A 26,019-nucleotide genomic window follows, 5' to 3' on the forward strand; every position below is an offset into this window, starting at 1 on the left:
AACCTGTCCATGAGAATAATTATTTGTTATAACATATCCATTTAGGACTTTCACATCCATTCTTTGAAATGCAAGTGCTCTTCACACATTTGACTTTGAAATCATAAGAGTAAAATCTTAGTAAAAAAGAAACAATAGAGCACAATATCAAGAAATCCAGGAGAGGAAACAGGAGAAAGTTGGTAGTTAATGAGTTAAATCTAAAGCTCTAGTTTAGTCATACTTCTTCTGGTTTTTATTATAGAAAGTAAATAAAGAGTGCAAAAGGCATTTGGCTTCAATAGAAAGAATACCCCCCTTTTGCCAGCAAGATGTATTAATTATTATTATTTATTAATTATATGATTCATGGGCATGAATCTTCCAGTGCTTGGTTTTATGCTGCTCTAAGAGATATTCTGAAAATAATGAGGGATTTGACCTTTATCTTTGCTCTTCATTGCTTGCATAGTTAAGGTGGTGCAGTAGGTAGAGCACCAGTTCTGAAGTCAGGAGGGCCTGAGTTCAAATTTGTCCTCAGACTCTTACTAACTGTGTGACCTTGGACAAGTCACTTAACCCTTGTTGTCTTGCATCCAGGGTCATATCTAGTTCATATCTGGCCACTCTAGGAGAAAGAAAGGCATCACGATCTTCCTGATATCATATTATTCTTCAAGAAAGGACAAATACCTCCTCCACGTGGAACTTTAGGGATCTGATTAATAAGTCAAGCAATCTGTTGTCTGTACATGGAGCATTAATAATAACTATAGTTAAATTATTATATGTAAAATGAGTGGGTTAGAATATATGGCCTCTATCTTTCCTTCCAGCTCCTAAGAAATCTTATAATAATGTTGAGTGTTTTCTATTACCATTTGATCTTTAGAGTGATTAATCTGGATTCATTCACAAATTCTAACCTCTTTTTGAAAAGCAAACCTTTTAAAGTATATAATCTACTTTAATTCTAAAATTCTTTCCATTTCATACTCTTGGCCTGCACCCTTCTATCTTCATTTATGTATGTAGGCTATGCCAGGTTTCATTCACATCTCTGCCTCTTTTGAAATTCTGTGGTACCAGTTGTGATCCCCAGGTAGAAATAATCTCTCTCTTGTTAAAATCTCTCATACTACTTTTTGACGTCTCCTATGTTCTTAATAATATCCTAACTTTTATTGTAGTATTTTATGTATCTCTTGTCCTGTTTATTAGATTAGAAAGTTCTTGAGGTTAAAGATGAGATTTTAATATTTGTATAAGGCAGGCCTTTTCTCTTAGGCAGTTCTAATTGTTGATTAGAAAGGAATTGAAGAAGATAACTGCTTTAATTTACTAAACCAGAAAATTTCTTATCCAACACTAATTCTTTAACCTGTCAGTTGCTTGACTTACCCAGATTTCTTCTTTAACAAAAATTAAACCCTTAAATTTAAGGTCTAAACTGTAAGTTCCTATGGATTCCGTTTCTTCTTTTTAATTTAATTAATACCAAATAAAACATACTCCACAATAGAACAGGAAAAAAATTATACCTGAAATTGGAAATTATTATGTACAACTTGCTTTTCTTTTTTTAACAAATAATAATTTCAACATGTAACTTTTAAAACTTACCTGCTTGCTTAACTTCCTTTCTTGTCTTCCTTCTGTTCTCTTTTGTGTTAAAAAAAAAGTAATCAAAGACTCTCTTTACCTTCTTTTCTTTATTCCTTTTTTTAGAGAGCTTCCCTAACTTATCCCTATGTCCAAATAAACAGACTTCTAATAAATGTGTATCATATACCAGAGCAAATCCCCTCATTGGTCATGTCTGAAAATGTGTCTTCTGCAACTTAAGTCTTTTAGAGGATAAGTACCATGTTTCATCATCAGTCCTCTGGGTCTGTAGTTTTTCATTGTCTTGATAAGAGTTTCTAGATCTTTTTTAATTGTGTATCTTTATCATAACATTTATTCAGTATAAATTGTTCTTCTTGTTCTGTTCACCTCACACAAGTCTCACCAGTTTTCTGTAAAACCATCCCTTTTGTCATTTTTGTGGCATTGTGGTATTGTGATATTATATTCTACTATATTCAGATACCATTTATTTAATTTCCATATTGATATTTTTCCAGTTCTCTGCCATTACCAAAAGAACTGCTATAAATATTTTTGTACAGAGGAGTCCCTCTTTCTCTGATCTCTCTATAATAAAGTCTTACTTAGTTGTATTCCTAGGTCAGAATGTATGTACAATAGTAAAATTTTGACCATGGTTCCAAATTGCTTTCCAGAATGGAAAGTATATACTTGGTAATTTCTTCAGGCTATTATTCTTTGAATAAAGAGATTATTCAAGTATTCTATTGCATCCTTGGAAGAATTGATTCTGTTTAAAGGAATATATAGGGCAGTTAGGTAATGCAGTGGATAGAGCACCAGTCCTGGAGTCAGGAGGACCTGAGTTCAAATGCAGCCTCAGATACTTAATAATTACTTAGTGTCCTTGGGTAAGTCACTTAACTACATTGCCACTACAACCCCCCCCCAAAAAAAAAGAAAAAGAAAAGAAAAAAATATATGACAAGGATATAAGCTACATGTGACCCTTATTAAAATACATATGTGATTTTTGGGACATTAGTGTAAATGGACCACTAAAGCAGTATAGTTGGTATATTGCACGTGGAATAAGGAAAAACTAAATTCAATTGTGGTCTCAGACACTTATGTGACCCCCTTGGTCTCACTTTCCTTAATTTTAAAATAAACTTACCTTCCAGGGTGGTGATCAGGATAAAGTGAGATATTTTTAAAGTGCTTAGCACAGTGCCTGATGCGTAGTAAGTGCTGAATAACTGCATGTCCATCCTTTCTTAAGGATACCTACAGAAAGAATATCATATTTAATTAGCCAGTGAAGACCTATTATGTCTGAGTTGTCCACCAGGGGGCACGGTATGCAAACTACCAACTAAATAGTTTCATTAACCCTTTAGTGCACATGTTCTTAGAAGCCTCTCATGTCACCAAATGTTATAGCCCCAGGAAATTGGATGGTTAATATCCATACTGCTTGGATTCTACATTTAGATTAGAGGATAACTAGATACAGTTTGTGCTAAGCTTTAATAGCTTAAAATGTCACCATGACTTTTTGGGGGATACCATGTATTGCTCAGAATTATTTTTTAATAAAAAAACAAGACTCCATATAATCCTACATCTGAAACCTTTCTTTCTGTACAAGCTCTTACATTCATAAAATACAATCACTCAATTTACTTTGGCCATCTAATTTGTTAGATATAGCACAAAGTGGAAAAGAAATTGACTCTTCTTGCTAATACCTGTAATCATGATAAACCTTCCCCCTCCAAATCACAGAACTTAACTGCAAGTGTGATAATTGCCACCTTCACAAACCTATGCAGTATAAGAAGTGCCAAATTTTCTTGGAGAAAAGGGTACTGTGACCAGAAGCAGAGCACTTCTCATGGATAAATAAAGTATATTTCCCTTTAAAAAAAAAAAGTCCAAGATCACAGAGAATGAATTGCAACTTGAATGCATTGAACCCAACTTTTAGTTTAAGGTAATGCTGGCCTTAGAATTGGGAGGAGACTAAAAGAGAAAAACCCATATGATCCACTTTTAAGTTTCATTTTAAAAAAAAATTTCCTAATAATGAAAACAATTAAAATGTTGAATCTATAATATTCATAATCCTTAACCTCATGTTTGCTGTTTTAGTATGAAAAAGTCTTGAGTAAACCAAGTCATATTTCATGAAGCTTTTCCTATGTGGAAAAAGCTAAGAGATGCTAAAAGATGTGACTGAATATGTAACTTTGATCAGATACTGAGTTAGATCTGAATATGGTTCATACAAATAAGTTCTAATGAATCTTTGATCAAAATCCTTTGTTATCCAAAAGTTCAGTTGATATTTTCTTGGGATACTGATTGGTAGCACTGTTGATAAAATTAGTTATCAACTACCTGTGTGCAGCAGATATAAATACAGAAATTCAAAAATCAGTACTATGAATTCATCAGCTTCAGGGTTCACTCCCTTTCAAAGTATTATTTTAATGAAGCATCTTCCTCCCATAAGTACTTAGGTCAAGTAATCCTTTGAGAATTATTTAGTAGTGGGGGGGTGGAGCCAAGATGGTGACATGAAGGGATCTAGTCTTAGGAGCTCTCTGATAAAAACTCATAAACTAAGGACTCTAACTAAACTTTCGAGAGACAGAACCCACAAAGGGACCCAGTGAGGCAGTTCTCCTACTCAAGGTAACCGGGAAAAGAACAGAAAGGCTCTGCTCCCCGGAGTTGGGAGGGGCGGCCCGCCAGAGGGGTGGCCCACCAGAGCCAAAGAACTTCAGCCTCCCGGAGGCAGCCCCAGGGCACTGGGAGCCAAGGCTCACAGCAGCGGGGGAGTCTCCTGAGCTGCACCCCGGGGAGCACCAGCACAAAGTGGGGGAACAGCAGGGGACCTCTGCCAGAGCTAGCACGTGGAGCCCAGCCCTCAGGGCACACAGCCAGCAGCTTGGTCTTTCTGCAGCCCAAATCCAGGAAACAGAAGCAGGTGGAGCCAGTAAGCAGGAGCCCCCAGGGCATTAGCCCATTGAGCTGAGGGAGGGGAGTGAAGAGAGAGACTGCAGAGCTCTGTCCTCTGCCCCTGGAACAGGACTCTGGGGCTCTGACCACATTCAGATCCTGATCCCAGTCTAGGCTCCCCATAGAACAACAGGGCCCCCCACCTCAGCCCCGTGGCAGAGGGGGGGCACTTATGGTCATTCACAGACCAGGAAGGTGGACAGAACCTCACACACTGAGACCCTTGTGGGAGTGTCCCAGAAGCTCAGGAAGCACCCCCAAAAAACAGGCTTAGGCTGGGAAAATGAACAAGCAAAGAAATAAGAGGAAGACCATTGAGAAATATTTTGCAAATGAGCCCAAGAAGGATCAAAATACTCAGTCTGAAGATGAGGAAGCACAAGCTCCTGCATCTAAAGACTCCAAGCAAAACAGAAATTGGGCTCAGGCTATGATAGAGCTCAAAAAAGACTTTGAAAATCAAATGAGGGAGTTGGAAGAAAAACTGGTAAAAGAAAGGAGAGAGATGCAGGAAAAACATGAAAATGAGGTCAGCAGCTTAGTCAAGGAAATCCAAAAAAATGATGAAGAAAATAGCATGCTAAGGTCAAATGGATAAAACAGTTCAAAAAGTTATAGAGGAGAAGAATGCTTTAAATGCTTTAAAATGCTTTAAAAAGCAAAATGTCCAGATGGCAAAAGAGATAAGAAAACTCTGAGGAGAACAAATCCTTCAGACAAAGAATAGAATTCAGGGAAATTGATGAATTTATCAGAAATCAGGAAGCAATACTTCAAAACCAAAAAAATGAAAAATTAGAAGAAAATGTGAACTATCTCATTGAAAAAACAACTGATAGGGAAAACAGACTTAGGAAAGATAATTTTAAAATTATTGGAATACCTGAAAGTAATGATCAGGAAAAGAGCCTTGACATCATTTTCAAAGAATTACTACAGGAACATTGCCCTGATATCCTAGAAGCAGAGGGCAAAATAGAAATGGAGAGAATCCACCGATCCCCCCCGAGAAAGAGATCCCCAAAAACCAACCCCTAGGAATATTATAGCCAAATTCCAGAACTCCCAAGTCAAAGAGAAAATATTACAAGCAGCCAGAAGGACACAGTTCAAATATCGTGGAGCTGCAGTCAGGATCACTCAGGACTTAGCAGCATCTACATTGGAAGCTTACGTAGGGCAGAAGGCAAAAGAGCTTAGAATGCAGCCAAGAATGAACCACCCAACAAGGCTGAATGTCCTCTTCCAGGGAAAAAGATGGACTTTCAATGAACCAGGAGAATTTCAAAGGTTCCTTTTGGAATGGCCAGAGCTGAACAGAAGGTTTGATCTTCAGATACAGGACTCAGGTGAAGCATGGAGATTAGAGGAGAGGGGGGAAATATGAAGGACTTAATGAGGATGAACTGCATGTATAGAAAAATGATACTGATAATATTCATATGAACCATCTCAGTTAATAGAGCAGGTAGAGGGAGCTTTTATAGTTGAAGCACAGGAGAAAGCTGAATTTGGAGATAAAATATGGTGTAAAAATGGAGTCAATAGGGAAAAAAGGGAAATGGAAAGGGAGAAAGAAAAAGGAGAGGGGGAATAGTCCAAGATATTTCACATAATAAGATTTTTTTTTTATTACAATGAGCTATTGCAATGATATGGAAGGGGGGAGGCAAGGGGGAATGAGGGAACCTTTGCTCTCATCAGAGATGGCTAGGAGAGGAAACAGCAAATATACTCAATGGGGTCTATACAGACACCTGGAGTAAGAAGGAGGGGGGAGCAGGGGGAAGGGGTGGGGATGTGAATAAAGGAGGAGAGGATGGACCATGGGGGAACAGTGTTCAGATATAACACATTTTCTTTTTTACTTCTTGCAAGGGGCTGGGATTGGATGGCCTGCCCAGGACCATAGGGCCAGGTGGGTTCTAGGCCTAAGGGGTGGTATGGGGGCTCAGGGCTTCTTGGCCCCAGGACCAGGGATCTGTCTGCTGTGCCGCTCAGCGACCCTACAGCAGAGTCAGAGTGAAAGGAGAGAGAAAATATAGTACATGGTAGTGGAGAAATAAGAAAGGAGGGAGTTGTGATCAGCAATGGCAACAGTGGAAAAATATGGAAATAACTTTTGTGATGGACTTATCACAAAGAATGTGATCCACTCACGACAGAGTTGATGGTGTTGGAACAAAGACTGAAGCACATTTTTTGTTATTATTATTTGGGGGAGGGTGCAGGGCAAGTGGGGCTGGGTGGCCTGCCTGGAGCCACATAGCAGAATGATCTTTGGGTGTCTGAGGCCGGATTCGGACCCAGGTGCTCCTGGCTCAAGGGCCAGTGCTCTCTCTGTCTGCCACCCAGCCACCCCTACTATTATTACTATTTTATTTTATTTTGGGTCGTTTTTTTTTTCTTTCTTTTTGGTTTTTGCAGGGCAGTGGGGATCAGGTGGCTTGCATGTCACATGGCTGGGTGATTTTTGGTTTTATGAGGCTGGATATGGACTCGGGTGCTCGTGGCTCCAGGGCTGGTGCTTCATCCATTGCGCCACCTGGCCATACCTACAATTATTAGTATTATTTTTTTTTAATTTTAATTTTTTTCTCTCCTCTTTACTTATTCGCCCAAGCAAGTCTATCGATATTCATGGGGGGAGGGGTATTTTGTTTACTTGTAAACAAGTATATTTTATTAATGTAAAAAAACATTTGTATGAAATGAGAATAAAAAACATTAAAAAAAACAAGAGAATTATTTAGTAGTGACTGAAATGCATCATAGAGAATCATTAAAAAAAATAACTGTTTAATTAGAGGACTGCTGATAAAAGATGATGGGAGTGAGAACTGATTTAATATGTGCATGTGTGTGTGTGTGTGTGTGTGATTTGTAATAGGGAAGATTTGTATGGAAGTCACTGACCCTTCAGTATTATTGTCATACTCATAACCAATCTGTAAGCCTTATGAAGGTAGGTTAATGACTGTCTTAAACTGTATCTTTATCTAATTCCTGACCCGGAAATGATTAATAAATGTTTGGCTTAAATTCATTTCACAACTCAACCAAATGTTCATGCCTATTTTGTCTATGCAATCATCTCTAGGAAGTTTTTCCATGCCTAAAAATCATGGAAAGGAATGAACAGCACTTTTGAGTGCCTGAGGCTTAGTTCTGGGTCTAGACTTTTATCAAAAGTAGACTCAAGAGAGAAAAAAAAAGCAATCTGTTGCCTCTTTCTCTGCTACCTGCGATCATAGCCATTCTCCTTTGTCCTAAAACCCCATCATTTGACTATACCATTCATTCATTCTATAGACCTTTTCCTTTTCTTTCACTGTCAGTTCCTTTAAAAGACTATATCAGCTTATTTCTTCCATTCTTTTCTTCTCTCATTTCTTTACCCCCTTGCAATATGGTTTCAACTTCATCACTCAGCTGAAACTGTTCTATCCAAAATAATCTGTAGAGTCTTTAGCTGCCAATTCTTAAGGCTTTTTCTTGTATTTGACCTTTCTGTAACAGGACTTTAGCATTATTGATCATGCTCTTTTGATTATCCTTTTCTTGATAGACTTTGGTGACACCATTTTCTTGGGTCTTTTCCTACTCCTATGATATCCCATTGCTATATAATCATTCATGGCCCAAACCTTAACTGTGTTTAGATTTATCCCATGGCACTGACCCTCTTATTTTTCCTCTATGTTTTCTCCCTTGCTGACCTCATCAACTTCTGTGGGTTTATTTATCATCTTTATGCAGATAATTTCTAGATATATATCTAAACCCCTAAATTCTCTCATGTACCTTTGTCCCAATTTCCAACTACTTGTTGACATTTTCAAACTGGATCTTCTACAGGTGTTTTGAAGTTAACATATTCATTTTTCTTTTTCTTTCTTAATATATATTTTATCCCTCCCAATTACATGTTAACAATTTTAAAAATGTTTTCTTAAAATTTTGAGTTCCAGTTCCCATCTGTCCCTCCCCCTTTCCCCTCTCTAAGATGGTAAGATACAGATTATACACGTGCAAGTATGTAGAACATTTCCATTTTAGGAATTTTATACAAGAAGTCAAATAAAAGAAAAAATGAAAAAAGTGAAAAAAATAGCATGCTTCAGTCTGATTTCAAATAATATCAGTTCTTTCTCTGGAGGCAGATAGCATGCTTCATCATTAGATTTTTGGAATTGTCTTGGATCATTGTATTGCTGGGAATAGCTAAGTCATTCACAGTTCATCAAATAGTATTGCTGTTACTGTGCTGTTACTGCTTATGTTCACTTCACCATGCATCATTTCATGTAAGTCTTTGCAGAAAGTCAACATATGCATAATAGAACTCCTACTTGCCCAAACTGACCCTCTTGAACTTGTTTGTTTCTGTCAAAGGCCATAACTGTTCTTATAATTGCTGAGTTTCCATCTTATTTTCCCTCATTTCACATAACCTCTTGCCAAATCTTGTCAATTGTGCTTCCAGAGCATCTTTCACAGCTGCTCCTTCCCTTTACCAGCATGGTCACCAACTTAGTTGACCTATTACAATCAACTCCTGCCTCAAGTCTCTTCCTTTTCTGGTCATTCCTACCAAAGGCATATTTCTAAAGCATAATACTGACATGATAGTGACCATGATAGTTACCTTCTCAGTAAACTCTAGTAATTCCATATTACTTCTAGAATCAAATGTAACTTCCTTTGTTTGGATTTTTAAATTCTTTAACAACCTAACTCTGATTCAAATTCCAAGATTTTTAAGTCCTACTCCCTTTCACATCTCTAAGGACTGGTCAAACTGACTGACCCTGGAATACCTCCCCCAATATATGGCATCTCCTTTCTCCTTGTCTTTGTACAAATTGTCTCTTGATCCTTGGAATGTATGCTCTTCTCCTTACCTTTTGTCTCTTAGAATTTTTCATTTATTTCAAAGTTTAGCTCCAGTATTGCCTCTTGCATGAGGTTTTTTCCCCATAATTCCTCTATCCCATCCCAATCTGCACCTTATAATAACCCCTCTATTACTCTGTATTTGTTTAATCTTCCAGATATATTTTGTAGCCATCTCTTCCTCTAGAGGAGAGATTGAGGGTAAGGACAGTTTTGTTTTCTTCACGTTCTCAGTGCCTACCACTCTCTGCCAGTTCCATCTCTTCGTTGTCCTCCAGTCCTTGTTTGTCCAGCTCAACACATTGATTTCATTATTGGCTTGGAATTCTATAAGGTAGAGGTTTGGGGCTATGTTTGTCAGCAACTCAGTAGTCTGATCAAATCAAATCAGGTCAACAAGCATTTATTTAGAACTATTATGTACCAGACACTGAAGATACATAGAAAAGCAAAAAAAAAAAAAAAAACCCAAAAATCAGCCCCCCTTCTCTCAAGGAACTCACTGTCTAATAGGAAAGACAAAATCAACAAGGTACATACATATATACATACATACATACATATATATACACATATGTATTTTATATACATATATAGGATAAATTAAAAATAATAAAAAAAAGAGGAAGCAGTGGTATTATGGTGAATCAGGAAGGATTTATTATAAAAGGTAAGATTGGTATCCAGGCTTGGTCATAACCAGTGAAAATGCCCAGAATCAGAAAAAGAGTGTGTGGGGGTCATCTGAGAGAGTGCCACCAAGATCAGTACATACTTTATTATGTACTTGGAGGAGAGTAAAGTGGGAAAGCAGGGAACCAAGTTATGAAGGACTTTAAAAATCAAAAGTTTGTATTTTATTCCAGAGATAATGGAGAACCACAGGAATTTACTGGAGAGAGAGAGAGAGAGAGAGAGAGAGAGAGAGAGAGAGAGAGAGAGAGAGAGAGTTAGTCAAGTTTGAGGATTCATTTTTACAATCAGAATGAAGGATGGATGACTGAGAAGAGACTTGAGTCAGGAAGACCAACTAGCAGCATATTACAGTAGTCCAGGTATAAGGTGATAAAGGTCTGCATCCTTATGGTATCATTGTAATAGGAAAGAAGCAGTACATGTAAGAAATAGTATCCACACTTAGCAGGTTAGTTTTGAATAAAGATCCAACAAAGAAGGCTGAAAAGGGGCAGTCCAGCGAGTAGGAAGAGATAGGAGAAAGCAGTGTCACAAAAACAAAGAAAGAATATCAAAGAGAAGAGGGTGGATAAGATTTGGCAACTAAAGATTGTTGGTAACTTAGAAAGAGCAATTTTAGTTGAATAATGAAATCAGAAACCAGATTTCAGAGTTAAAAAGAGAGTAGGAGAAATAGAGGCAAAGGCACCTATTGTAAATAGTCTTCTCAAGGAATTTAGCAACAAAAGGGAGAAGGACTATAGAGTGACAATTTGTGGGGATGGATGGAGTGAAGGGTTTTTAAAGGTATATGATACATGGGTATGTATATTGATAGGGAAGCAGCCTAGGGAGAGACTGAAGATTACTAAGTGATCAAGGTTGATTCAGAGGTAAATAGGCTGAAGAAGACAGAATGGAATGCGATCACTTGTGCATGTAACAGGTTTTACTTTGACCAGGAGAAAGACCAGTTCTTTATCTTTAATGGAGGTAAAGACTATATCAGTAACAAAAGTCTGTTCAGACAAGGAGTTCTAGACTAATTGCCACCCCTCAAGTGGCAGACAGGAAGTATCTCTCAAGGAGAAAAGAAAAGGAAGTAGGCACCTTGAAATTATATACCTGCATACAGATCTTGCCATTTTACAATATCTCGCCAATTTCTGCATTTTGTGAAATGCAGAGGGTCCTTCCATTCCCTCCAGGAATGAAATTCTTGTGTAGAAATATCTGTTACTGATAAGTTTACCTAAAGGCTATTTTCTATTTTCTAAACTCTTTGATCAGCTTTCCTGCAAATGCACAGATTTAGAAAAGTCAAAAAACAAAACAAAACAAACAAAAAACCTAATTCATCGGAAACTGAATAAAGTTAGCAAGAGAGAATATATATTAAGTATGTTTTAGAATAACCTTCTGATGATGGGCCAGTTACCTACCCTTTCCTCCCTAGGTACAATTCTACAGTGTTATTTGAATGCAGATACTTCTGACAAAGTGAAGATGACTTTTTAGCTATCCTCACAGATAAAGGAATATTTCATTCTTAGAAAACAATGTTTAAGCAGAGTAGTCCAGAAATCCCTAACCAGTTTCTCATGTTTTTCATTAGTGAGTATGTGGCAGAGTTAAGGTTAACAATCTTTAAGGTAGACTCTGAGTGCCTAACTACAGACTTAAAACAAACCTTAAGCAAAATCTAGGTGGCATTGGTATAATGCTTGAGAGTTATAAGGTGAATTACCTATGTCATCTAATTTGATCCTCAAAATAACTCTATGAAATAAATTATTCTAATTTCATTATTCCCATTTCTCCTAGGGTAACTCAGAGAATAAGTATGAACTCAAATCTACTTACTTAGCCATAGTCACACTACAACAAAATTATATTTAGCACTTTGTAAACTGTAAAGCTATATGAATATTAGTTTTTATTAAATTGGTTTTATTAAATTTTTAAATTTATTAAATTATATAAATTAAAATTATTAAAAAATTTTTGCATTTTAAGTTTTGAGCTATCTTCCTCCCCAGTTTCCTCATCCTATATTAGAGAAGCTAAACTTTGACACTATTATATATGTGTGTTTATATAAAACCATACTACTTATATATCTATTTATCAGCTTTTTCCTTCTGGAGGTAAATATCATCTTCCTTGATTTGAGTACTTATAATCAGAATGACTTAGTCATTCACAGTTATTTTTCAAATAATATTGTTATGATTTCATACAATATTCTCTTGGTTCTGTTTGTTTCATTCTTTATTATTTCATTTGTCTTAACATATTTTTCTAAAATCAACCTGCTCATCATTTCCTATAACAGAGCTATATTCCAAGACAATTATATACCACAATTTGTTTATTCTTCAATTGATGGGCATCCCCTTAGTGTTTAGAACATGTAGGTTCCTTCTCCCTTTTCTCTGATAATCTTGGGAAAGAGATCTAATAGTGTTATTGCTGGATCAAAAATTATAATAGTTTAGTAACTCTTTGGGTATAATTCTAGTTTGCTCTCCAAAATGTTTGGATTAGTTCACAGTTCCACCAGTGATGTATTAGTATACCAGTTTTTCCACATCCCTTCCATTATTTATCAGTTTGCCCTTCTATCCTTTTAGACATTCTGATATGTGTGAGATATCTCAAAGTTGTTTTAATTTGTATTTCTCTCATCAATAGTTATTTAGAGTATATTTTCATAATTATATATTATATATATCTTATATCTCTTCATAAATTTTCTGTTCATATCCTTTGATCATTTATCAACTGAGGATATTGGTTTTTTTTATTTTTTATTTTTCTGTTGTCCTTCTCTGAGGGTGTGAACTCTGTGAATGCATTATTACCCTGACTTCCTGTGGGTTAACCTATCAAACCTCAGGAGGTTCTAAGTCACATTACCCTTCCCTATATTAAAATATATATATATATATATATATATATGTATATATACATATATATATATATATACTTCAAAGCACTTAATGCACAATGCAGCCATATGTATATGAAGCTCTTTTGAAGCTTTATCTTCTTTTTCTTAGCTCTTTTCTTTTCTATGATCCAAGCTTGAATTCTGATCTTCTGTCTCCTGTCATTTTTTTCCTCTGATCCTTAATTACATTCTGATCTTCTGGTATCTAACAATTGTCTTCACTGATGTTTGACATAGTTTTTATTTGTCTTTTTTTCCCACCCCACCCCAACCTGATTTAGCATAGAATCTTGTGATATAGCTATCAAAAACCAGAAGTGAGATCTACTGGTCTTTATCAACCAACAACTTTATATTACAAAGAGCTTTCATATTTTAAAAACACTATAACCCTTTCAAGAACTAACACATGTTTCTGCAGCAGAGAGCACCAAGTTGAAATTAAATAAAATAAATCTGTAGTGGACCTAGTCAGCACCTTTCTGTTACTTTATAAAGTAGAACTCAGCAGCATATAAATAGCATTGAAGATATATAGTAAAGAGGGCAACCCAAAGTTAAGATCTGTTAAGCTATGAGTGGTGATGGGACAAGAATGCAGTAGGTTCAAGAGTTTAAAAAAAGAGTCTGTGGTAGAACTGGTTATCTATAGGGTCAAGATTATAAAGGAACAAAAGTGAGACCAGAACAATGGTGAGAGATAGACTTGGGAAATGGGGGGATTTGGAGGTACTGAATGGTTATAGTAATGACACAGTATATATTTGTGGAAAGTGAAATAGAAGCAGAGCAGAAGGATAAAAGGCTATGATCAGAGAGGGAAAATTTCAGAATTTAAGACTATACCCAAATATGGATGATAATGAGATGTAAGGTAAAACTTAACCTGTGGGTAGTTGAAGGGAGGAAACATGTTGAGTCTTGGGAGGTGAGCATACCAATTAACTGAAAAGCCAGAATGTTGAAGTCCTTTTGCATTAGGGAAGGGACTGAGTGGAAAGAAAAACTGTGAACCAAGTACCAAACTCCTTAAGGAAGGAGAATGACCTTGAAGCAGGTGCATTATTATTGTAAAGATCTAGGTAATATGATTCAGACAGATTGACTTAAAAATAAAGACATAATTTTATGTCAAGAAGACACAATTACTGGGTGAGGGCATCAGAGAAAGATCTACAAGTAGTAGTGTGGAACAGAGTATACTTCAGTGTCAGAGTGCATAAGAGAAAGATCAGTCAGTTTGGGAGTAAAACATAAGCTTCATTTTCTTATGGAAAGATCCAGATTTCTGAGACAGCAAGATGAAAAGAATAAGAGAAAAAAGATTAGACTGAAGAGAAGTTTAGCCCAAAGAAGCTATGCAATTTATTTTCATGGCTTAGCAATTTTTATGATTTTTTTTGGAGAATATTTTTCCAAATAGAAATCCAGCCATGGTTTAAATTTTGGTCCACGTTAAACTTTTGGTTTTAATTTCAGCTTGGACTAGGTCCATGAATACACTAAAGAGAAGCTGGTGATTTGGGGGTAACGGTTAATTATGCAGATGGCCAATCCATTGAATATATCGGTCTAGGACAGGTACTAAGCACACAAAGTTGGGGCCCAGAATTGTTTAGAGAAAAATGTCAAGCTGGATTGCCTTTGGGAAAGTTTATAGGGGTGCTTCCTAGCTCAAAAATAGTTTTTCAAAATGTTGTGTTGCAGAGGGCAGCTACATGGTTCAGTGGATAGAGCACTGGCCCTGGAGTCAAGAGGACCTGAGTTCAAATTTGACCTCAGACACTTAATAATGACCTAACTGTGTGATCTTGGACAAGTCATTTAACCCCACTGCTTTGCAAAAAAAAAAAATGTTGTGTTGCAAAGGTTATTGAATCACAATAGAAATAATGAAAAGAAAACAAGAATGAAAACTGCATAGCATGGCTAGCTGTCACATATCACAAAGCAATAATGCCAGAACTATTTGTCCCTGGCTAAAACACAGAAAAGTAGACCAGTGGCACAGACAAGATAAGCAATTAAATTCAGCAGTCTAAGGTTCAGTAAATCCAAGAATACAAAAAGTGGGTGGTATAGGGAGGACTTTCTGTTTGATAGGAAATATGGGGAGATAGTAGGCAACTTGAAAGAAATCAGGTTTAGAACATCAATTTACGCTCAACTCCAGTCAAATTAAATATTTTTTTAAATCACATCAAAAAATCAAAGGAGACTAGAATGATGGAGATTAGAACTAACATATCATTATTCTAATAAGTGACTGGGGGGGGAGGTGGCTAAGTGGCGCAATGGATAGAGCACCAGCCCTGGAGTCAGGAGTACCTGAGTTCAAATCTGGCCTCAGATACTTAATAACTACTTAGCTGTGGTGGCCTTGGGCAAGCCACTTAACCCCATTTGCCTTGCAAAAACCTAAAAAAAAAAATAAGTGACTAAGGGGAACTAAAGATATTGAAGTACAGAAGTTTGAGGGTGATCTTATACAAATACAGTTATGTGGAATATTCATAAACAGTTCATAGAGAGAATCATAATAGATAAAAATGAGTAATTTTTTTTAGGTTTTTGCAAGGCAAATGGGGGTAAAGTGGCTTGCCCAAGGCCACACAGCTAGGTAATTATTAAGTGTCTGAGATTTGAACCCAGGTTCTTCTGATTTCAGGGCCTGTGCTTTATCCACTGTGCCACCTAGCCGCCCCAGCAAATTTTTGTCTGCATAAAACTAAAAAGCTTTTGGCCATGTAGCTCCTGCAAGGTGTAGACTATCTCTTGTCTCCCAGGATTGATTCACCTGGTTTACTTAAGACACTTAATTGTGGTGGCTATATAATACTTTAGATGGAACACTGATCCTGAAAAGTTGAATTCAAACCAGTATTAGAATTTATTAGCTGTAGAATCCCAGACAAGTCATTTAACCTTTGTTTAGCTCAGTTTTTTAAACTATAAAATGAAGATATTAATAGGACCTATTATGCAGACCTGTTGTGAGTATAAAATGTGTTAATATTTATAAAGCATTTAATACAGAACCTGGCACAGCATAGGTGCTATTTAAATACTAACAATAGTTATTGTTAGGGACCACTATCACAAGGCTATAACTCAAACTTTCTAAGGATCCTAAGGGTAATCCTGTTGTGGGGTGGGGGAGAAAAATATTGCCATTGGTGCTCCTGGGTTGCTTGCTTCCCAGTTGCATTGATTCATTCACTTTCATCATAATTCTTTAGATTTGTCTTGGGTTGTTGTATTACTGAGAATAACTAAGTTATTCTTACAATATCTTACAATATTGCTGTTATTTTGTAAACAGTCTATTTCATTTTGCATCAGTTTACGTAAGTCTTTGCAGATTTTCCTGAGAGCATCCGGCTCATTATTTCTTATACCACAATTACATACAGCAATTTGTTCAGGTAGTCTCCAATTGATGGGTATCCTCTCAATTTCCAATTCTTTAGAACTGCCGGTAAATATTTTTGTACATATATAGGTCCTTTTCCTTTTTGTTATTTTTATCTCTTTTGAGATACAGACCTAGTAGTGATACTGCTAAGTCAAAGGGTATGCATAGTTTTAAAACATAGTTCCAAATTGCTTTCTGGAATGGTTGAAACTATTTGTAACTCCATCATAATTCATTAATGTCTCATTTTCCCACTTCCCCTCCATTTGTCATTTTCCTTTTCTGTCCTATTAACCAATATAATAGATTTGAGGAAGCACTTCAAAATTATTTTAAAATGTACTTCTTCAATCAATAGTGAGTTTGAACATGTTTTTAATATGGTTAGAGATAGTTTTGATTACTTCACCTAAAAACTTTCCACATTTTTTGATCATTTGTGTTGGAGAATGGCTCTTATTTTTATAAATTTGACTCCATTCTTTATATGTTTGAGAAATGAGACTTTTATCAAATAAAACTTACTTCAAAAATTTTCTTCACAGTTACTATTGCTAATTGCATTTCCCTCTATCCTATCCCCACCCTGTTTATTCTATTCTCTCCTTCCTTGTCACATCTCTCAGAATTGTTTGACAACTGGAAATATTTACATGAATTGATGCTGAGTGAAGTGAGTAGAACTAAGAGAACACAGTACACATTAATAGCAACATTGTGGGGCAGCTAGGTGAGTAGTGGATAAAGCACCGGCCTTGGAGTCAGGAGTACCTGGGTTCAAATCCAGGCTCAGACACTTAATAATTACCTAGCTGTGTGGCCTTGGGCAAGCCACTTAACCCCATTTGCCTTGCAAAAAAAAAAAACCTAAAAAAAAATAGCAACATTTTGTGATGATCAACTATGATAGACTTCCCTCTTCTCAGCAATACAGTGATCAAAGACAATTCCAAAAAACTTATAATTGAAAACGCCATCCCTATCCAAGAAAGAATTATGGAGTCTGAATGTAGTCCAAAGCATACTAGTTTCACTTTATTTTTTTTAGATTTTTCAAGGCAATAGGGTTAAGTGGCTTGCCCAAGGCCACACGCCTAGGTAATTATTAAGTGTCTGAGCCTGGATTTGAACCCAGGTACTCCTGACTCCAAGGACAGTGTTCTATTCACTGTGCCACCTAGCTGCCTTACTACTTTCACTTTTAAAAAAATTTTTTACTAGTTTCACTTTTTAAAATTCCTATTTTTTTTGCTTTTTTCTTTCTTATGGTTTTTCCTTCCACAATGTCAATAATATGGAAATAAGTTTAACATGATTGTATTTGTAGAACCTGTGTCAGATTATTTATTGTATCATAGAGGGAGGAGAGTAAGAAAGAAGGGAGAAAATTTGGAATTCAGAATCTTAAAAATGAATGTTTGGAAACTAACTTTATATATAATTGGGAAAAAATACAAAAAAAATTTATTTTGTTTCTGGTTACAGCCTCCCTCAATCTGCCCTCCCTTTTATCACTCCAATCCCTTCTCTTATCACTTTGTCCTCCAGCTATCCTGTAGGATAAAATATGAATGTGTTATTCCCACTTTTAGCCAGTTTCAATGAGAATAAGATTCACTCACTCCCCATTCACTTTTCCCATCTTTCCCTCCACTGTAAAAGGTTTTTAACTCACACCTATGCCCTCTGTCTAAATATACTTCTTTCATCTGTCCTAATAATGAGAAAGTTATCATTAATTACAAGTACCATCTTCCCATGTAGAAATGTAAACAGTTTAACTTTAAGTACTTTACAATTTCTCTTTCCAAATTACCTTTTTATCCTGCTCTGTGTCTTGTATTTGAAAAATCAAAAGAAAACTTGAAAGTTCTCTTTTTCATTGAATGCTAATTTTTTTTCCCTGAGGGATTATACTCAGTTTTGCTGGGTGAGTAATTCTTAGTTATAACCCTAGCTCCTTTGCCTTCTGAAATATCATATTCTAAACACTCTGATCCTTCAGTTTAGAAGCTGCTAACTCTTGTGTTATCCTGATTCTGAATTCATGATACTTGAACTTTTTCTTTTTGGCTACTTGCATTATTTTCTTCTTGACCTGAGAGCTCTAGAATTTGACTCTAATATTCCTGGGTGTTTTCATTTCGGGATCTCTTTCAGGAGATGATCATTGGATTCTTTCAATTTCTATTTTGCCCTCGAGTTCTAGAACATCAAGGCAGATAATGTTTTGAAAGATGATGTCTAGGCTCTCTTTTTTTGTCATGGCTTTCAGGTAGTGCAGTAATTTTTAAATTATTTCTTCTGGATCTGTTTTCCAGATGAGTTGTTTACCAGTAAGATATTTTACATTGTCTTCTATTTTTTTCATTCATCTGATTTTGTTTTATTGTTTCTTGTCTTCTCATAAATTCATTACCTTCCATTTGCTCAATTCTAATTTTTAAGGAATAATCTTCAGTGAGCTTTTGTACCTCTTTTTCCATTTGACCAATTTAATTTTTTAGGTGTTTTTTTTTCTTCAGTGAATTTTTGTGCCTCTTTTTTCCATTTAGCCAGTTCTGCTTTTCAAAGCATTCTTCTTATTGACTGTTTGTACCTCTTTTTATCATTTGGCCAGGTCTGCATTTTATGATATTTTCTTCAGTATTTTTCTATGTCTCTTTTACCTAACCATTGCCTCATTTTTCATGGATTTCTTGCATCACTCTTATTTCTTTTACCAGTTTTCTTCTGTCTCTTTTGAATTTCAAAATCATTTTTGAGATCTTACAAAGCCAGAAACCAAATCATATTTTTCTTGGATGCTTTAGATATAGGAGCTTCAACTCTGTATCTTCTTCTGAGTTTAGATCTTCTTTGTCACCATAGTAACTTTCTATGATCAGAATTTTTCTGTTTGTTCATTTTTCCAACCTAATTCGGACTTTTAACTCTGTTAAAGAAGGGCTGTACTTCCAGGGTGAAAGGTACTCTGTTCTAAGCTTTATGGATTTTGTACAACTGTTTTCAGAGATAATTCTAGAAACCTGTTAGTTTTCAATTCTTCAAAAGTGGTATGATCTAGGAACAACCACAAGCATTCTTTTCTGCCTTAGAACTGTGTTACTCCACTATAATCTCAAACTCTGGTGTGCCAGTGTTCCTCCTCATACTGGGAGTGCCACTCAGAATTGAGACCCAGATCTGAAAATGAATAAAGCAACAGAATCCTGCCTCCAATACTAGGCAAACTTTGTAATCTCTTTCTAATCAATTTTTTACCCACTTACCAACTATGGGATAATTACTCCAGAAGTGCCACTGCTGATTCAATGTATGTCTAGGTCTTCTCATCGTTTTCTGGTGCCTGATCTGAACTGGCACAGCCTGCACTGGACTATGCTCCACTCTCACCCAGGTGCAGCAGCCCATTTCTGCCAATCTTCTAAGTTGTCTTTTGCTGAAAAATTATTTCACCCTGACTTTTTGTTGGTTTTGCTGTTCCAGGAATTATTTTATGACCTTACTTAAAAGTGCTCAGAGAGATTTTGAGGAGGGCTCAGATAAGTTGCTGCCTTTTCTCCACTATCTTGACTTGTATATGATCTTAAAATGTGGTCATTATATGAAATGGTGAAGTAGGATTCAGTGGAGGAATCCTATAAGGAAATGACTTATCTAATAGCAAAAGGAATCAGCAAAACAAATAGATCTTCTGATGATCATGTATACTGGCAAATCTTAAGTCACTTAAAAAAATTAAAGGTGATTTAAGTCAATGGAGATACATAGGGGACACAAATAGAGTCTATAGAACATATTCCCAATGATGACCCACATGTAAGAAGTGGTGTTCAAGGAAATGACTTAGTCATCTAGCAAGAATGGTAGATGGATAGTCTAAATAGACGGATAGCTTGAGTGCTACATTGGTGCCATCAAAATATAAAAACACTTAGAGAAAGTTAGAGAAAACACTATTGGTTGATACTCTGTGAAGGACCTGTGGTAGAACATTGTGAATATCACATAGGATAATTTTGGAGTGGGTTGTAATCTATAGTGATAGAAAAAGTAATCTTATACTTATAGAAAAAGTAATCACAGAGATGCTCTCACAGGTCTATTGATATTTTAGAGAATCATTCTTTTGTAATTAGGATAGGTCACCAAACATTTAATTTAAATGCATCACATGAGATCCTCATGAAATGAATTAGTCTTAAAGTTTTCCATAACCTCAACACTATATTGAATTTCAAAATATAGTATTTGTCACTAGGGAGAGGTTTCACATAACTTTATATCATGAAAATTGACCACATAATTTTACCAAATGTATTTTCTCTAAATATGATGAGACTAGCATCTTTAGAGAGCTTAAATTTCCCTCCCTAGAGAACAAGAGTAGGACATCCAAGAGGTAACACTGGAAAATGATGAGCATAAAGTTTTATTTCTCTCCTTTGCTTATCAAAATTAGATTTATACACCTAGAATTATCCAAGTATTTGACATTTGTTAGATTACCAAAAATGGAATCCTCATGGATCAGTACTTTTGCCTAAGAAATATGATATTTACTTTGAGATTCCTAGAGATAAGCTTCAACTGACTTTACCCAAGGGATGCTTTGTTATAGACTGGTCTTGGAGTCTTCATTAAAAATCTAGGATATACTATGATAGTAATGTTGGTTCAATGAAGTTCTGGTTCATTTGGGGAATTATATGGTTTAATTGGTGATTCTCAGGTCCTTTTCCAACTGGATCAAAAATCAATTGCTTTGATCAATCAATATATTTATTGTATATTGTCCAGATTGGCCCTGGCATAGAATTCTTTTCTTATATCAGAGTTTATCCCCTGGGTTTAGTCCAGGGTAGATATTATGACTCCAAAGGAACTCAAGGAACTTGAAAGGCAATTAGAGTTTTATATGAGTCATGAAATTTTGAATGGAAAAATGTTATTGGAAGAATGCAAAATTTTGTAGACCCTCATAAACTACTAAACCTTACTCTACTACTTTATTAGATTATGGCAGAAAGTGGGTTCTTGAAGGTTATGCTAGCAATACACAATCCATGATGGAAAGGCTTTGAGAATGGTCACAGCAACAGACTGTCTGTTTTTCAAGTTACAGCCTTGCTGAATATAGAAAAAACTCATCACTATTAGACTGACCACTTGGCAATAAATTCTTTGTCCTGGGCAACCTACCAAAAAAAAAAATCTGTACTAATTTGCCTTCAATGCTATTTTGCTACATTATTGGTAGTAGAGTAGCAGTAAAAGAAGGAGAGAGTTATAAGAATGCCACTGTTGTAGATAATTTGTAAAGAGATATAAACTTATTTTTTGGTATTCTAAATGTGAAATATCTTCCCAGTAACCAGAAAATGGATCTAATACTGGAGGAAATTAATTATATAAATTTTAACACTCATTAGAAATAAAGAGAGGAAACAAAATAAAGTTGTGATTCAACAAAAGAATGGATTGCAGAATCTCATTCAAGAACCAAAAGTAGGGGCGGCTAGGTGGCGCAGTGGATAAAGCACCAGCCCTGGAGTCAGGAGTACCTAGGTTCAAATCTGGACTCAGACACTTAATAATTACCTAGCTGTGTGGCCTTGGGCAAGCCACTTAACCCCACTTGCCTTGCAAAAACCTTAAAAAAAAGTTTGCCTAGTAAATTTTTATTAAGCATCCAAATTCAACAAGAAATAATATTTCATAGGATATTTAGTCAGCATATTGTAATGCTCCTGATAAGAGTTTATTTTAAAATGCCATCATCCAAATAATTACATAGTTTATATATATCAACTTCTCTTACAAGGGATATAACAGTAGAAATAATGCAGTAAAACTTCCCAAAGAAATCAGTATATACTTTGATTGATATCCAATGACTTCAATGCAAAGGTAGACATAGGTAAGAACAATAAATTATATGTTGGAAAACTCAGTTCAGGAATAAGGAATGACATAGAGCAAAGATTAAGAGATTATGCATTCAAGTTATACCTCATAAATACTTTCTCCAAGGAATATTGGTAGGCATAGAATTTGTTGAACCCAAAAATATTTTAAAATGATAATCTTTAATAAACATAAAATTAGGGGTGGCTAGGTGGCGCAGTGGATAGAACACCAGCCGTGGAGTCAGGAGTACCCGAGTTCAAATCCTGCTTCGGGCACTTAATAATTACCTAGCTGCCTTGGGCAAGCCATTTAACCCCATTTGCCTTGCAAAAACCTAAAAAAAATAAACATAGACATAAAATTTTTCATTACTGACTTAGGGATCATTCCTGAATAACTGTCCACATGTAACCAACTTGTTACAGTTTAGTGCAAAGATAACAGTTAATACAAAGCTCAAAAAATTAAAATGAAAAAAGATAGAACATACTATTAAAATAATTCTACTTAAAACAATTTTTGATCTAAAAAATGGAAAATGAATGAAAGGAAGGACAGAACCAGATTTTATACAGAAGTTTAATAGGTTTGAATCAATTGGAGAATTGCACTGGATGGGTAGACATGTAAGGATTGAAATACATATCATTGGAGAGATTTGATTGAGACTGACAAGATCACAAATCCATTAGGACACTTTAGTATGAATTTCATATCCAAAATTGATGGATCAATAGTATCATCTTTAATTATGAAGGAAACACTTTTATTTTGAGTACATTCTAGTCTCACTCTGCCACTCATTAGTTGTGTGCCCTTGAGTAAATTTCTTAACCTCTCTAATTTTATATGTCACTTGCAAAAATTAGGGAGTTGATTTAGATTATATTTAATGTTGCTTTCACCCTGATAGTGTTTGATTTTATAAATTCATGATACCTTTGTTCCTGGAGTAACCTAAAAACTTTGTAGGAATAAGAAACTAACTTTTTTTAAAAAATCAGAATTATTGAAGATTTTTTAATTGAATTACATTTAATATTCTAAATATAAAACTCCTAAATATAAAACTCCTTTTTCCAAAGTTACCAATTATCTCAGCTGCCAAATATGATAATCTTTTATTAATTCTCATTCTGTTTATTTTATTAATCTCTCATCCATCTTCACCTCTCTTTAGTATTTGACATTGCTGATGAACTCTTTCTTCTCTGCATTCATGACACTGCTCTTATTTCTTCTCCAAATTATGTAGGTGCCCCTCATTTCCTTTGATAAATCATCTTCTGTATCCTGTGCCTAACTAAGGGTGTCTCCATGCCTCTTCTTCTTAATACTTTCAATCAAGTCTGTTCTGATTACTCTCATTTCTTTATGTCTAACCCTAATTTCCCACCTGACCTCCAGTCTTGCATCAACAGCTGTCTTATAGACATTTCAAACTGGATACTTTGCAGACACCTCAAACTCATCCTATCTAAAATAGAATTCATGTTTCTCCCAAGATCCATCCTTCTTATGAACTTCACTCTTGAGGACTACTCTTCCATTCTCTAAGACTCACAATGTGATGCTATCCTTAACTCCTCTCTCTCCTTTACTCCACATATCCAATCAATTGCCATATCTTATCATTTATACTTTGACATATCATGCATATTTCCTTCTCTCCACTTTGCTTCAGTATTTCCTGGCCTAATATAATATCCTCAAAATTGATCTTCCTGCTTTATTACCTATCCCTTCCCCCATCCATTTTCCATATAACTGCCAATGTTATTTTCCTAAAGCATTGGTCTGACCATGTCACCCCTTTACTCAGTGAACTCCAGTAGCTCCCTATTATCTTTAAGATAATAGATTAGATAGCTCAACTATAAAACCCTCTGGCATTTAAAAGTCTTCACTAATTGACCCCAATCTGCCTTTCCAGTCTTATTACACTTTACTTCCCTGAGCATATATTATGTTTCTCATACATAGTATGTTTCTCATACATGTGATACCATCTCCATGCCTTGGCACTGATTGTTCATCATGTCAGAAATGCACTTCTTCTCAACTCCATCTCTTATGATTCTGGTTTTCTCCAAGGCTTAGCTCAAATGACATCTACACAAACCTTTCATATTTTCCTGGTCCTCTTCTTGCTTTTAATGACCTCTCAAAAATTATCTCCTATCTTTATATACCTATATGTGGACTTCCTTCTTTAGATTGTAAATTCTAGAAGTGGCTAGGTGGCACAGTGGATAGAGCACTGGCCCCAGAGTCAGGAGGACCTGAATTCAAATGTGATCTCACTTAATAATTACCTAGCTGCATGGCCTTGAGCAAGCTACTTAACCCCATTGCCTTGCAAAAGCCTTTAAAAAAAAAGAAAAGAAAAGAAAAAGAAAAAAGTCGATTATAAATTCCTCAAGGACAGGAACTGCTTCACTTTTGGTTTTGTATCCCCCGACAACAAACACAGGGTCCTGCGAAGAGCATATGTAGTATATGCTTAATAAATGCTTGTTTATCATCTTGCTAAAATGATAAATTCAGCTTTATTTTATTCTGTTTTCTCTTCCCCAATTACTTTAGAATTCAAAATTTAATTCAATTTTAATTCAGTAATTTATTGAATATCCACTAATTATAAGGCATCATTAATTTAAAGAGCTTATCTGCTAAACCCTCTAACTCTAGACTAGAAAACTGGGTTGGACATGAAATGTCTGCTTCTTGATACAGAAAGTAAAATGATTTCATTCCAACAGGAAATTTCATAGAGCAAAGCATATATACCAACTGCAGGATTGATAACGAACATACAGGTGGCTAGGTGGCACACCAGCCCTGGAGTCAGGAGTACCTGGGTTCAAATCTGCTCTCAGACACTTAATAATTACCTAGCTGTGTGGCCTTGGGCAAGCCACTTAAACCTGGTTGCCTTGCAAAAACCTAAAAAAAAAAAATGAACATAAACCTTCCACTTTGCTCTTTAGTAATGCCCTATTCTGATGTCTCATTGTGATTATAGAAATGAACTTCGGTTTTCAAAAGCTATCCCAATGAAGTACAAGTTCTGTATGAGACCAGTAAATCTTCTAGTATAGTTCTGTGATTAAATTCTGTCTCAGTGCATCTGAGAACCGAAGTAACTAAGCACAGAAAGGCTCATCACCTACTTGTTGACTACACAATGATGGATTCTTTTGTCATGGCAATCTATGAAATAAACAAAAATACGTAAGTCCCTTATTCCTGAGTAGCTTTCATATACTTCTTTGTAGTGCAGAAGGGAAACAACAAGTCCTGAGATTCAAGAGTTTTTAGACTCTCCATCAACATTATATTCATACTATAAATATGAGATCTTGGTCTCATGACCAATGAGAGTGGATACACTTTTAGAGAAATTGAATTATACCTCTCACTACAATTAAAATAATACAAAACAGAGAAGTTGCAATTGAGTGAAAGAATTATCACAGACTCTCCTTAAAGAAGTGAATAAGGACAGTTTAAGGCATTTTATTATATTCCCTAACCCATCAAGTGACATCATTCCTTAGGATCTTTGATC

The 26,019-nt window shown here is 35.6% G+C and overlaps 1 protein-coding gene and 1 long non-coding RNA gene across 30 annotated transcripts in view; one reads left to right on the top strand and one right to left on the bottom strand.

The window, feature by feature from the left end:
* Positions 1-26,019, top strand: part of DTNB (dystrobrevin beta) — a 410,081-nt gene that overhangs the window by 282,767 nt on the left and 101,295 nt on the right. The gene's annotated exons all lie outside the window — the stretch shown is intronic.
* Positions 1-26,019, bottom strand: part of LOC141504735 (uncharacterized) — a 149,741-nt gene that overhangs the window by 13,863 nt on the left and 109,859 nt on the right. The window contains exon 2 of the long non-coding RNA XR_012473467.1: positions 2,747-2,856. This is a non-coding gene — a long non-coding RNA (uncharacterized LOC141504735). The remainder of the gene's footprint in view (positions 1-2,746; positions 2,857-26,019) is intronic.

The sequence above is a fragment of the Macrotis lagotis genome, chromosome 1 (genome assembly GCF_037893015.1).
Source record: "Macrotis lagotis isolate mMagLag1 chromosome 1, bilby.v1.9.chrom.fasta, whole genome shotgun sequence".
Lineage (NCBI taxonomy): Eukaryota > Metazoa > Chordata > Mammalia > Peramelemorphia > Peramelidae > Macrotis > Macrotis lagotis.